At 44.0% G+C, this 15,628-nt stretch overlaps 1 protein-coding gene across 4 annotated transcripts in view; it reads right to left on the reverse strand.

Moving 5' to 3' along the window:
* The window catches only part of LOC140723144 (mediator of RNA polymerase II transcription subunit 30-like), a 120,437-nt gene extending 108,879 nt beyond the window's left edge, over positions 1 to 11,558 (reverse strand). Inside the window, exon 1 of one of the 4 annotated variants that reach the window (XM_073037953.1) lies at positions 11,377 to 11,558. The gene's annotated coding sequence lies outside the window, so the exon portion shown is untranslated. The remainder of the gene's footprint in view (positions 1 to 11,376) is intronic. The other 3 variants (XM_073037907.1, XM_073037852.1, XM_073037794.1) reach the window with 3 other exon arrangements.
* Positions 11,559 to 15,628: the final 4,070 nt, after the last annotated feature.

A 15,628-nucleotide genomic window follows, 5' to 3' on the forward strand; every position in this document is an offset into this window, starting at 1 on the left:
TTTAACCATAACTGCTGGTACAGTACACTGTAAAAACGAGACAACATTTTTCAGTTCAAGTCAGTTCTACTCTAAAGATAAAGCTAATCTTTATCTCTTCTATTTTCCTGTCTGCTAACCAAGGCCACTTCCATGTTGTACAAGATTAAAGTTTTCAAAGTCTAAGGCATCCAGGCCAGACAATATTCCAGGCCAAGTACTCAGGGAGTGGGCACACAAGCTCACTAACGTCTTCAAGGACATCTTCAGCACTTCACTCAACTAGACTGTTATCCCCACGTTATTTAAATCAGCCACCATTATCCCTGCACCAAAGAACTTTACACCTCCAGAACTAAATACCCACTGCCTGGCAGCACTGATGCCAACCATCATGATGTGCTTTGGTAATGAAACTCTATTCCTGCCACATTGGACACTCACCAATATGCTTATTGACAGAACCGCTCTACAACAGATGCTATAACACCTGTCATGCACCTGGCCCTGACACACTTAGAAAACAAGTACACTTCTGTCAGAATGCTGTTTCTGGATTTCAGTTTGATATTTGACACTATTGCCCCACACACCTTGGTGATCAAACTCCTAATTCTCGGTCTAAGTACACCACTTGTGCAACTGATTGTTAGACTTTCTAGCCAGCAGATCCCAGGTAGTCGAGATGCACAACCACTCCTCCCTCTCCACCATCCTCAACGTGGGTGCGCCAGGGCTGTGTGCTGAGCCCATCGCTGTACACTCTGCTCACACATGCCTGCACGCCCTACTCCTGAGTAATCACATTTCCAGTTCACTGATGACCTAACGGTGGTGGGGCTCATCACTGACAACAATGAGATGGCCTATAGAGAGGAGGTGGAAGAGTTTGAGGCCCAGTGCCAGGCAAATAACCTCTTCTTCAATGTCAACAAGACAAAGGAGATGGTAATTAGCTTAGGAGAACTCGCACCTCCTCTTTACATCCGCGGCACAGCAGTGGAAACTGTGAACAGTTTCAAACCCCTGGGAGTGCACATCTCACACAACCTCTCATTGTCCCAGAACACATCCTACACAATCAGGAATAAGGAAAACTCAACAAAGACTCTTTCTGTGGAGGCTGAAGAGATCTGGCTTCTGCACATCCATACCCGTGTCATCCTACTGATTCAGTGAAGACCATCTAACAAACTGCATCACCACATGGTATGGAAACTGCACACAGGCAGTCAAAACAGCCCGACACTAGTTGCCGGTTACTAGTGGTGTTCCTCAGGGGTCGGCGTTGGGGCCTCTTCTTTTTACACTGTATATCGATGATTTAGATTATAGATTAAATGGTTTTGTGGCTAAGTAAGATAGGTGGAGGAGCAGGAAGTGTTGAGGAAATGGAAAGGTTGCAGAGAGACTTGGTCAGTTTAGGAGAGTGGACAAAGAAATGGCAGATGAGATATAATGTTGAGAAATGTACGGTTGTACATTTTGGAAGAAGAAACAATCGGGCAGATTATTATTTAGATGGGGAGAAAATTCAAAAATCAAAAGTGTAAAGGGACTTGGGGGTTCTAGTGCAGGATACACTAAAGGTCAACCACCAGGCTGGATCGGCAGTAAGGAAAGCGAATGCTATATTGGCATTCATTTCAAGAGGAATAGTGTATAAGAGTAAGGAGGTGTTGATGAGGCTCTATGGGGCACTGGTGAGACCCCATTTGGAATACTGTGTGCAGTTTTGGGCCCCCTATCTTAGAAAGGAAGTGCTGATGTTAGAGAGAGTTCGGAGAAGATTCACAAGGATGCTTCCTGGAATGCAGGGACTAACATGTGAGGAGCGCTTGTCGGCTCTTGGACTGTATTCATTAAAGTATAGAAGAATGAGAGAGGATCTCATAGAAACATTTCGAATGTTGAAAGGGTTGGACAGAGTTGATGTGGAAAGGCTGTTTCCCTTGGTGGGTGAGTCCAGGTCAAGAGGTCACAGTCTTAGAATTAGAGGGTACCCATTTAAAACAGAGATGAGGAGAAACTTTTTTAGCCAGAGGGTCGTGGATTTATGGAATTCGTTACCACATACAGCTGTGGAGGCCCAATCATTGAAGGTGTGTAAGGAGGAGATTGATAGGTATCTAATTAGTCAGGGTATCAAGGGATATGGGGAAAAAGCCAGAAATTGGAACTAGATGGGAGAATAGTTTAGCTCATGGTGGAGTGGCGGAGCAGACTTGATGGGCCGAATGGCCTACTTCGGCTCCTTTGCCTTGTGATCTTGTGACACATCACCAGCCCCAGCTTACCTGTCATCTATGAAAAGGGCCAACAACATCATGAAGGACTCCACCCACCCCGTTTGTCCCAGTCCCATCGGGGAGGAGGCTACTCAGCATCTACGCCTGCAACACTAGGCTCAAGAACAGTTATTTTCCCCTTGCAGTAAGGCTGATCAATATCTTTACCCAGAAACCCACTCATCCACACCCCCAACACTACTTTATCATTTCCTGTTGGTCATGTTAAGCACAGATATTGTTGTGCCTCGCGTATCTTTATAGACATACAACCAATCTACGTATATAAGCTCCCTTATGTGTTTACATTTGTGTTATTTTTCTATTATTGTAACCTTTATCTTATTGAGTTGATTTTCGTGCTGTATCAGATCCAGAGTACCAATTATTTCATTTTCCTTTACGCATGCACTGGAAATGACATTAAACAATCTCGACGCTGAATCTTGAATCATGGACATTGACCCAAATTGAATTCGACATCTGAGTGCTTACTAAAATTCTCTCCCAACCTATCCACTGCTCCTCACAGAGTGTCACTCTCACACACAGATATTATCTTTGGGGTTCGAATTTTTCCAGTGATTCCTTTGCCATCATTCCCAGTTAAGACTTTCAAAAACGTCATTGTGCATAACTCTGCAGTTCAACACCTCCACTATCCTCGTATAGCAACACTGTGTTCTTGTGCTCCAGGAAATCAACTTCACAATATTTTCCAAATTCAGTTTTCACCCACTTAATGCCTTCCCCACCACTGAGATCATCTTCAACCTCAAATAGGAAGTCTGCATCATTAACGAACCAATCCATCCAGGACATGTCCTCTTCTCATTAGTACCACCAGGGAGGTGGAACAGTAGCCTAAAAACACACACTCAGCATTTTAGGGGTAGCATCTTCCCCTCCATCACCAGATTTCTGAACGGACAATGGACCCATGAACACTACAGCACTATTTTTGCTCTCTGTCATAGAATCATAAAACACTACAGCACAGAAACAGGCCCTTCGGTCCAGCTAGTCTGCGCGAAATTATTGATCGCTCTAGTCCCATTAACCTGTGCCCGGACCATAGCCCTGTATTCCCCAACCACTCATGTACTTCTCTAAATTTCTTTTAAATGTTCAAACCGAATCCACATCCACCACTTGCACTGGGAGGTTGTTTCACACTCTCACCATCCTCTGAGTGAAGACGGTTCCCCTTAAACATTTCACCTTTCACATTTAACCCATGACCTCTGGTTGCAGCCTCACCCAACCTCAGTGGAGAAAAGCCTGCTTGTGTTATCCTATCTATACCCCGTATAATTTTATATACCCCCATTAAAATTCCCCTCAATCTTTTATATTCCAAGGAATAAAAGTCCTAACCTATTCAATCTTCCCTTGTTACTCAGATCCTCAAGTTCTGGCAACATACTTCTAAATCTTCTCTGCACTCTTTTGATCTTCTTTACAGTATTCCTGTAGGTAGGTGACCAAAACTGCACACAATACTCCAAATTAGGCCTCACCAATGTCTAATATAACTTCAATGTAACTTCCAACTCCTGTACTCAGTACATTGAGTTATGAAGGCCAATGTGCCAAATTGGACATTAAGTCGAATTTTCAATCTATCTACCTGGGCCGACACTTTCATGGAATTATAGATCTGTATTCCCAGAACCCTTTGTTCTACCACACTCCTCAGCGCCCCTGCCATTCACTGTGTAAGACTGGTTAGTCCTAACAAAGTGCAAAACCTCACACTGGTCTGCATTAAATTCCATCTGCCATTTTCACCCCATTTTTCCAGCTGGTCCAGATCCCACTGCAAGCTTCCTTGCTGTCCATGTGAAAGACACAGCCCCAAGATGAAGGACTGTTCTAAAGGGAGGATGAGGCAACCGAATCTGGCAAGGGAAGTCAAAGGCAGCATAAAAGCAAAAGAGAGGGCATCTATTATAGCAAAAATTAGTAGGAAGTTAGAGGATTGGGAAGCTTTTAAAAACCTACAGAGGGCAACTAAAAAGCCATGAAGAGGGAAAAGATGATAGATGAGAGTAAGAGTCAATAACATAAAAGAGGATACAAAAAGGTTTTCAGATACATAAAGTGTAAAAGAGAAGCAGGAGTGGATATTGAGCCACTAGAAAATGCTGTAGTGATGATAGTAATTGATTGATAGTTGATTCCTGGAATGGCGGGACTGTCATATGTTGAAAGGTTGGAGCGACTGGGCTTGTATACACTGGAATTTAGAAGGATGAGAGGGGATCTGATTGAAACATATAAGATTATTAAGGGACTGGACACGCTAGAGGCAGGAAACATGTTCCCGATGTTGGGGGAGTCCAGAACCAGAGGCCACAGTTTAAGAATAAGGGGTAGGCCATTTAGAACAGAGTTCAGGAAAAACTTTTTCACCCAGAGAGTTGTGGATCTATGGAATGCTCTGCCTCAGAAGGCAGTGGGGGCCAATTCTCTGGATGCTTTCAAGAAAGAGTTAGATAGAGCTCTTAAAGATAGCGGAGTCAAGGGATATGGGGAGAAGGCAGGAACGGGGTACTGACTGTGGATGATCAGCCGTGATCACATTGAATGGCGGTGCTGGCTCAAAGGGCCGAATGGCCAACCCCTGCACCTATTGTCTATTGTAATTGGGGACAAAGAAATGGTGGATGAACTTAGTAAGTATTTTGTGTCAGTCTTCACCATGACACTTGCAGAATGCCTAAAAATGCAAAAATGTCAGGAGTCAGAAGTGCCATTAGTAGGGAGGAAGTTGTTGGGAAACTGAAAGGTCTGAAGGAAGATAAATCAACTGAACCAGATGATGTGCCCCTGAGGCTTCTGAAAGAAGTAACTGAAAAATAATGAAATTTCAAGAATCACTAGATTCTCAAATGGCTTTGGAGGACTGGAAAATTGCAAATGTCACTCCACTCTTCAAGAAGGGAGGGAGAGGAAAGGAAATTATAGGCCAGTTAGCCTGACTTCCGTGGTTGGGAGGATGTTGGATTCTATTATTAAGGAAGAGATTTTGGGGTACTTGGAGGCACATGATAAAACAGGCAAAAGTCAGCATGGTTTCCTCAAGGGCAAATCCTACCTGACAAATCTGTTGGAATTCTTTTGAGGAAACAGTAGGCAGGGTTGACAAAGGAGAGTCAGTGGATGATGTTTACACGGATTATCAGAAGACAAGGTCCCACACATGAGGCTGCTTAACCAGCTAAGAGTCCATGCTATTTCAGGAAAGACACTAGCGTGGTTAAAAGATTGAAGCAAAAAGTGGGAATAAAGAGGGCCTTTTCTGGTAGGCTGCCAGTGACTAGTGGTGTGCTGCAGGGGTCAGTGTTGGGACTGCTTCTTTTCGCTATACACGTCAATAATTTGGGTGATAGAACTGAATGCTTTGTGGTCATGTTTGCAGATGATACGATGACAGGTGGAGAGGCAGATAGTTTTGAGGAGGCAGGGAGTCTGCAGAAGGACTTATAGACAGATTGGGAGGCAAAGAAGTGGCAGATGGAATACAGTGCGTAGTCTGGTCATGCATAAAGACACGGATTATTTTCTAAATGGGAAGAAAAATTCAAAACTCAGAAGTGCAAAAGGACTTGATTCCCTAAAGGTTAACATGCAGGTTGAGTCATTGGTAAGTAGGAAAATGCTATGTTTGCATTCATTTTAAGAGGACCAGAATACAAAAGCAAGGATGCAATGCTGAGGCTTTATAAAATAATGGTCAGACCACACTCGGGAGTATTGTGAGTAGTTTTGGGCCCTTTATCTACAAGAGGATGTGCTGACACTGGAGAGGGTTCAGAGGATGGTCACAAGAATGATCCCAGGAATAACAGGGTTAACATATGAGAAGCGCTTGATGGCTCTGGGCCTGTATTCACTGGAGTTTATAAGAGGATCTCATTGAAAACTAATGGACATTGAAAGGCCTACATAGAGTGGATGTGGAGTCTAGGACCAGAATGCACAGCCTCAGAACAGAGCGGCATCCACTTAGAACAGAGATGAGGATTTTTTTTATATAGCCAGAAAGCGGTGAATCGGTGAAATTCATTGTCACAGATGGCTGTGGAGGCCCAGTCATTTGGGTATACTTACGGCAGAATGGGGTTGAGAGGGATAATAAATCAGCCATGATGAAATGGCAGAGCAGATAGAAATAGGAGCGGGAGGAGGCCATCCGGCCCATCGAGCCTGCCCTGCGATCCAATAAGATCATGGCTGATCTGTCCATAAACTCAGCTCCATCTACCTGCCTTTTCCCCATAACCCTTAATTCCCTTACTATGTAAAAAATCTATCTGACTGTATCTTAAATATATTTAGTGAAGAAGCCTCAACTGCTTCCCTGGGCAGAGAATTCCACAGATTCACCACTCTCTGGGAAAAACAGTTTCTCCTCATCTCCGTCCTAAATCTTCTCCCCTGAATCTTGAGGCAATGTACCCTAGTTCTAGTCTCACCTACCAATGGAAACAACTTTCCTACTTTTATCTTATCTATCCCTTTCAAAATTTTGTATGTTTCTATAAGATCCCCTCTCATTCTTCTGAACTCCAGAGAGCATAGTCCCAGGTGATTCAACCTCTCCTCATAGGTCAACCCCTGCATCTCTGGATTCAACCTGGTGAACCTTACCTCTGCACTGCCTCCAAAGCCAGTATCTCCTTCCTCAAGTACGGAGACCAGAACTGCACACAGTACTCCAGATGCGGCCTCACCAGTACCCTGTATAGTTGCAGCATGACCTCCTTGCTCTTGAATTCAATCCCTCTAGCAATGAAGGCCAACTGCCTTAATAACCTGTTTTACCTGCAAGCCAACTTTTTAACCATTCATGCTCAAGCACTCCCAAGTCCCTCTGCACAACAGCATGCTGCAATCTTTCACCATTTAAATAACCATCTGCTCTTCTATTACTCCTTCCAAAGTGGATGATCTCGCATTTACCAACGTTGTATTCCATCTGCCAGACCTTGGCCCACTTATTTAACCTATCTACAGATGTCCCCCACTTTATGAAAGTTCACTTTAGGCCACTTCACTTTTACAAAAGAAATACATCAGTAACCTGTTTTCGCATTATAAAGAGGATTTTCACTTTTACGAAGATTTTTCCCATATAAATTAATGGTTCTTCGCTTTACGCCATTTCGGCTTAAGAAAGGTTTCATAGGAACGCTCTACCTTTGTAAAGGATGGGGGGAACACCTGTATATCCCTCTGCAGACTGTCCACATCCTCTGTACAATTTGCTTTTCCACTCAGTTTAGTGTCATCAGCAAATTTTGCTACGCTACACTCAGTCCCCTCTTCAAAATCATCAATGTAAATGGTAAACAGCTGCGGCCCCAGCACCGACCCCTGCGGTACCCCACTCACCACTGACTGCCAACCGGAGAAACACCCATTTATTCGAACTCTCAACCTTTTATTGGTTAACCAATCAACTATCCACGCCAACCATGCATCCGTATCTTATTTATACGTCTCTTGTGCGGCACCTTATCAAACACCGCCTGGAAATCCAAGTATACGACATCCACTGTTTCCCTCTATCCACTGCACTCATTGTGTCCTCAAAGAACTCCAGTAAGTTTGTCAAACAGGACCTGCCCTTTCTGAATCCATGCTGCAGCTGTCCAATGGAACCACTCCTTTTTAAATGTTTCGCTATTTCTTCCTTAATGACAGCTTCAAGCATTTTCCGGCCTACAGATGTTAAACTAACTGGCCTATAGATGATGGGCCGAATGGCCTAATGATGCTCCTATGTCTTATGATCTCATTCTATTATAGGAAATCTAGTATCACACTCTCTACTTTGGACTTTTATGTACTGATTAAGGAAACTAGGCACAAGTGGTACACACGAGCCCGATTTCAACATTTCAGCGAAGTTTGGATAGGTACGTGGATAGTAGGGGTATGGACAGCTATGGACCTGGTGAAGGGAGTAGGCAGTTTAAATGGATTGGCATGGACTAGATGGGACAAAGGGCCAGTTTCAGTGCTGTACTTTTTTCTAAATACATACATTGTTGGGTCATTGATTCCATTAACCATTGTGTTCACCTCTTGCAGTGATACAGTTGGCTTCACCCAGTTGTCCAGTGCCAGCACTCCCTATGAAGTTGTGCACTTCCTCAACTGCCTCTACACCACCTTTGATGACATCATCGACCACCATGACGTCTACAAGGTGGAGACGATCGGTGATGCGTGTAATGACTCTATACTTTCCTGAACACATTTGACGAACTCTTTCCTATCCAGTCCTGTTACAATCTGGGAGCCTCAGTCATTGTGTGGTCACCTACTTTCACAACTTTATGTTTCTTGCAAAAGCCTGTGACCTCTCTACAAACTTGCTCACCTAAATCCTGCGGACTGCAGGGTGGTCTATAATATAATCCCATTAACGTGATCATACCTTCCCTTATTCATCAATTCTACCCAAAGAGCCTCTTGGTGAGCACTCCAGTCTGTTCTTGTCTGAGCACTGCCATGACATTTACCCTGCCACCCCTCTCCCTTTAATCCCTCCCATTCTATCATGGAAAACTACTATGCATATATTTCTTACTGTACTTTATGATATATTGTATGTATGGCACTGTATAGCAGCCACAAAACAACAGTTTACAACATATATCGGTGATAATAAACCTGATTGTGATTCAAACTTCTCTTGCCATCCCTTGACCCTTCAGTTCCAGTTTATTCTGTTTTAATTTGAGCCCTGCCGTTCGCATCCCCCTTATTATCCCATGCTTAGTCAATGTTTAAACCATTTCCCTTTCCTCTGCAATTCTTTTCCAAATCTGCTTTGTCTCTTTCCCTTCCATCCCCCCCAACCACCTGTCTCTTGCCTTCAAAAAACTTTAATCCCTTTTACTTCTTGCTTGATGTGCATTCCTTTTCTGTAAAGTATTTAAAGAAATATATTCTTGCAAGAACAGCACTGATGCCTAAAATAACAGCCTTACTGCACCATTTTTGAACCGGCTTTCAACTTGAATCAAAAAGCAATTAATGCACGGTTCTTCTTATACACCTGTTTCTAAGCACATTGAAGTTCAAAGTTCGAAGTAAATTTATTCTGAAAGTGCAGATATTTCACCATGTACCACCCTGAGATTCATCTACCGTACTTGCAGGCATCCACACCAGATACAAAAAAAAAACCCGACATAATCAGTGAAAAACTACAGGCAAAAACAGATAAATAACTAAATTGAGCAAATACAGAGAGAAAAATAAAACAATAATAAATGAAAGTGCTGTTGGCTGCTCCAGAAACTACACTTCGATGTGCAGACTAGTAAATAAAACAAACAGAAGGATTTCATGTCCTCTAAAGAAAAGGTAGGAGACGGCAGATGCCAAGCTCATACTTGTTTTGTTACGCTGTGCATTGAGGAAACACAATAGGCATTCCTCAAAGGGTTTACTGTTGCCCGAGAAACCCAAATGAAATCAGAGCTGAAACCGCTTGGGCCACCTACGCCTATGGGGGGGGGGGGGGGGGGGTTAGGAAAAAAAAGCAGTACGGTTTAATGATACACTGTACATTCACCATTCTAACAAGGATTGGTTTTTTAATCTTGGGGAAACTATGAACTCACTTTCACGGACTCTACAGCTCATGATCGCAGGATTATTTATTATTATTATATTTGCCTTGTGTGTATTGTTTTCTTGCAGTTTGTTATTGGTTCTATTGTATTTCTTTGTACAATGAATGCCCACAAGAAAATGAATTTCAGTATATAGTGACATATACGTAGTTTGATAATAAATTTACTTTGGACTTTTCTGAAAAGGCACTACACAGCATGTTCATTTTAAATTATGAATAAAAGTTTTCTTTGATAAATGAAACCTTGGGACTGCTGTCGGCACTCCCTCCGATATATTTTCTAGCCGTGCCGATCAACCATTGCTCTGAGCAGGAAATTATTTTTTTTTTTACGTGGCCTGAAAACTGCGCGGCATCTTATATTAACATCACATTAAAGAAAATTCCAGCGACGCGGCAACAACGGCTACGTGCACGGGGGGCATTTCAGTCACTGTGCCGCCATGCACCCCTACTGCTCGGAGGGAACGGTACTGCTATTACCTAAAGATTATAAATTCTGACTCCACCCTCCTCACCTAAATCTTAAGAGACTTCTTTAAAAATTTGCTAATTAACTGGGAAGATAAACATCTTTCTGTTCTACTTAAGAAAAGGTGAGAACTTGTGGCTTGGAAACGTTTACCAAAACATGACTGACAATGAAATTTCAATTCAAGACCTCACAACCTCAATAACTTTTATATATATAGCGTCTCTAACATAACAATGTTCTCAGATATTTCATAAAATATCCTGATGAAGGGTCTCGGCTCGAAACGTCGGTTTTTATGCCTCTGCATAGATGCTGCATGACTTGATAGCCCCCTCCAGCATTTTGCACGTTACTCAGCAGGGATATCAATCGGCTGAGAGTCACGTAGCGACGCATTATGGAAAACAACCAAGTTTGTCAACGAGTTGATTTGAAGGAGTATTTTCAACAAGAAAGAGAGTGGAAATATTCAGAGAGAGAATTCATGAACCTTAGACCAGGGCGAGCAAAAGGAAGTCATCTGTAGAGAAACGATTGCATTCTCGGAGGATTAAGGGGCCAGAATCGAAGAGACACAGACAGACAGCTGTTGGGCGAGAAATCGGGGAGTCCACGAAGGGCGAGACCTCGATAGGCGCAATAAAGTCTCCCCCGTGACACTACTAACCTTACGTGAAGAAAATGCTTTTTAAAAGTAAATCGCCAACTTTTAAAACCAAAATCCAGACCTTTCGGTGTCGGATTATAAAAGGACGCAAGCATTCTCTGAATGACACGGTTCAATTCATAAAGCAACGACCACATTTCACAAACTTTGCAAAACTAATTAACAGTGTCATTGCCAGAAATGTCACTCCTGCAAATCCCGAAAAAACATGCAAGGTTGGAATTGGATCTCCAGCCCGGAGGAAGGAAAGGGGACCTTTCCCCAGGCGCCGCCTCCGTGCAAAGTAGCACTCGCTCTGGATACTCACCGCGGCTCCTCATGCCAGCTCACCGGATCGTGTGAAGGAGCGGACCGCGGAGCGCATCGGAGAAGACGCGGCGTGCGGTGACCCCAGGCACCGGCGCTCGGGAGCAGACGCGCCGCAGCGCACCCGGAGCCGAGCCGAGCCGAGCCGAGCCGAGCAGAGCCGAGCCGGGCGCAGCCTGCACGGCCTCGCGAGAGCTGCTTGAGTGACAGGCGGCTCCCGGGCTCCAGTCCCCGGGAGGAGGGGCGCCGTGTGGGCAGGCCGGCAGAGAGAGAGGGAGAGAGAGAGCCCTGCTTGCGGACCGTGCACGGCCCCCCGTGACCGTGACCCCGACCCCAGGTGGGGACGCGCCGCCCGCGCACCGTGCACGACCCCCCCCCGCCGTGATCCGGGAGAGATGCAAACCATAAACACAGGAGGTTCTGCAGATGCTGGACTGATCTCACTTTATGGGATCTTTAACTCATGTTCTCATTATTTATTGCATTTTATTTTTAGTTGCATCTGCACAGTTTGTTGTCTTATGCACTCCGATCTTTCATTTATCCTGGAAATAATCACTATTCTATAGACTTGCTGAGTATGCCCACAGGAAAATGAATATAGTTGTATGATAGATAGATAGATAGATACTTTATTCATCCCCATGGGGAAATTCAACTTTTTTTTCCAATGTCCCATACACTTGTTGTAGCAAAACTAATTACATACAATACTTAACTCAGTAAAAAATATGATATGCATCTAAATCACTATCTCAAAAAGCATTAATAATAGCTTTTAAAAAGTTCTTAAGTCCTGGTGGTTGAATTGTAAAGCCTAATGGCATTGGGGAGTATTGACCTCTTCATCCTGTCTGAGGAGCATTGCATCGATAGTAACCTGTCGCTGAAACTGCTTCTCTGTCTCTGGATGGTGCTATGTAGAGGTGCTATGTAGAGGTGACATATATTACTTGGATAATAAAATTTACTTTGAACTTTAAAACACAGGGTAACACACACACACACACACACACACACACACACACACACACACACACCACACACACACACACACACACACACACACACACACACACACACACACACACACACACACACACACACACACACACACACAGTGCTGGAGGAACTCAGCAGGTTAGGCAGCATCAGTGGAGAGGAATAAAGATGAAGGGCGGCTAAAGCAACCTGGCCTATTTTTAAATCAAAATATACTTTGTTCATAATACAATAAAATTAGAAGTATAAACCTCGCAATACCTTTCATTCATACATTCAATCAGTGCATTCAATTACTATCCATCGTCATTATGTGCTGTGTTGTATTGACTTGGGCGATCATGGTCTTTCCATGACCGGGATCGTTTCTTGGCAAATTTTTCCACAGAAGTAGTTTGCCATTGCCTTCTTCTGGGCAGTGTCTTTACAAGACGGGTGACCCCAGCCATTGTCAATATTCTTCGGAGATTGTCTGCCTGGTGTCAGTGGTCGCATAACCAGGACTTGTGATGTGCACCGGCTGCTTGTACGACCGTCCACCACCTGCTCCTAATGCTTTATGTGACCCTGATCAGGAGGCTAACCAGGTGGTACACCTTGCCTAAGGGAAGGAGCACCTTACACCTCCTTTGGTAGGGACACATCTCCACCCCACCACCCTCTATTACACTCCTTAAAACTAATAGGACTGTTCAAGCTTCAATGATTGCCTAATGTTATTTCCAGTACACAGATGTAAACAAGACTGAAAAAAAACACAGTAAGATAAAAACACGTGAACAAAAAGCACAATAAATATAAATACATAAGATTGCTTTATGTACATAGATCGATTGTATCTCATAAAGTGACACTAGGTACAGAAGTGCCTGTACATAAGGTGACTGACAGGAAATGATAAAGTAGTGGTGGTTGGGGGTGTGAAGGGCTGGGTTATTGGGTGGAGGTGCTCATCAGCCTTACTGCTTGGGAAAGTCACTGTTTTTGAGTCTGGTGTTTTGGCGTGGACGCTATGGAGCCTCTGCCCCGATGGGAGTGGGACAAGCAGTCCATGAGCAGGGTGGGTGGGATCTTTCACCACGTTACTGGCCCTTTTCCGGCACCTTTCTACATATATGCCCTTGTTGGAGGGTAGGCCGGTGCCAATGATGCATTGGACGGTTTTGACTGCCCGTTCAAGAGCCTTCCAGTCCACCCCAGAGCAGTTTCCACACCATGAATGAGTTTCCATACTCCTGTGGCCCCTTCGGGTGGTACACTATTACAATAATTGAGGGGCTTTCTCACCCAACGCAATGCCTCCCTGTCGAGTAGAAGAACCCGATGCCATGGCACTCCCCCACTGAGCCCTTGCAGTGACTGCACAGAGCTTCAGTGCATCCCTCAGCGTGCACTCATGCAAGCTCCAAAACCTTGGGCCTCTGTACCTCCCTTTTCAAATGGAGCCTTGACTACTTCATCCCTCGCCCTTCAGGTTTCACCTCTCACCTGGTGTTTCTCTTTCCCCTACCCCACCTTTTAAATCTACTCCTCAACTTTTTTCCTCCAGTCCTGCCGAAGGGTTTTGGCCCGAAACGTCGACTGTACCTTTTTTTTCCATAGATGCTGCCTGGCCTGCTGAGTTCCTCCAGCATTTTGTGTGTGTTGCTCGGATTTCCAGCATCTGCAGATTTTCTCTTGTTTGTGCCTTGACTTCCTCATTGACAGATCTGAATCTGTACAGATTGGTAACAATATTTTCTCCTTATTAATTGTTAACACAGGTGCACCTCAAGACTTCTCGTCTAGCCCTCCCCTTCCTTACTCCCATTACACCTACAAGTGTGTACGCAATGTGTGTCAACAAATTTCACGACACATGCCGGTGATAACAAACCTGATTCTGACAATGCATCCATTAATTTGCTGATGACATCACTGTTGTTGACTGAACCGTGGGTAATGATTTATAAACTCTGTTCAGACCTAACTTGGAGTATTGTGATCGGTTTTTGTCCCTTGGTCTATGAATGGATGTGCTGGCTTTCGAGAGCAGATTCAGGAGAATGATCCTGGGAATGAAAGAGTTAAAGAATGAGGGGATGATGGCTCTGGACCTGTACCCACTGGAATTTAGAAGAACGAAGGGGGATCTCATTGAAACCTATTAGAGTGGACATGGAGAGGATGTTTTCTCAGGTGTGGGAGTCTAGGATCAGATGGTACCGTCTCAGAATAGGACGCCCCTCTAGAACAGAGGCGAGGAAGAACTTCTTTAGCCAGAGACTGGTGATTCTGTTGAACTGATAACCATGGATGGCTGTGAAGACCCTGTCATTGGGTATGTTTGAAGTGGAGGTTGATAGGTTCTTGATTAGTCAGGGAATCAAAGGTTATGGGGAGAAGGCAGGAGAATGGGCATGAGAGGGATAATAAATCGGCCATGATGGAATGGTGGTGGAAACTCGATGGCTAATTCTGCTCCTATGTCTTATGGTCTTATGATGAGTCAGCATACAGGAGTGAGATAGAAAATTCAGTTGAGTGGTGTCACAACATCAGGCTTACCGTCAACAAAACCAAGGAGCTGACAGTTGATTTCAGAAAGGGGAAGTTGGCAGACTTCCATTCTCATTGGTGAGTCAGAGATGAAAAGTAGCTTCAAATATCTGAGTGGTGATCTGCCGTTGGCCCAACATGAGGCTGCAATTATAAAAGCAGGCATGCTAGTGCCTCTGTATTCTGAGAAGCTTAAGAAGATGTGGCATGACCTCAAATCCTCCAACAAACCTCTAAAGAAGCGCTGTTGAAAATATCCTGACTGGTTGCATCATGGCCTGTGTAAGAACCATGTATCTACGTTCTGTCTGTCTGTGTGGTACTTTTACGGCACGTTTGTTATGGGTAATTTGTCACATGGATTGGGGTGTGATAGCAGCAAAGGGTATAGTTGTATTCACGCTTTGTCTTAGGTCAAGTTTAGTCTGGGTAGAGCCAGGGAGCCATGGAGTGATAGTTTTTGTTGACTTAACATTGATATTTCGTTATATTGCTAGTTTTAGTTTCATTAATTTTTTTATTTTTATAAGATTGCTCGCCTTTGCTGGTTTCTTAATAAAGAATCAAACATACTTCCTTTGACTCAGAACTTCATTACTGGGTTTAGCGCGTCATCCATCGTCAACCCTGTGCTTAGACTCTGAGTGGTTTCCGTTCATTTCTAAATAGCCGTTACAACCTGTTATGGCCATTCCAACGCACAGGAAAGCAAG

Source organism: Hemitrygon akajei, chromosome 1, assembly GCF_048418815.1.
Source record: "Hemitrygon akajei chromosome 1, sHemAka1.3, whole genome shotgun sequence".
NCBI classification, from domain to species: Eukaryota; Metazoa; Chordata; class Chondrichthyes; order Myliobatiformes; family Dasyatidae; genus Hemitrygon; species Hemitrygon akajei.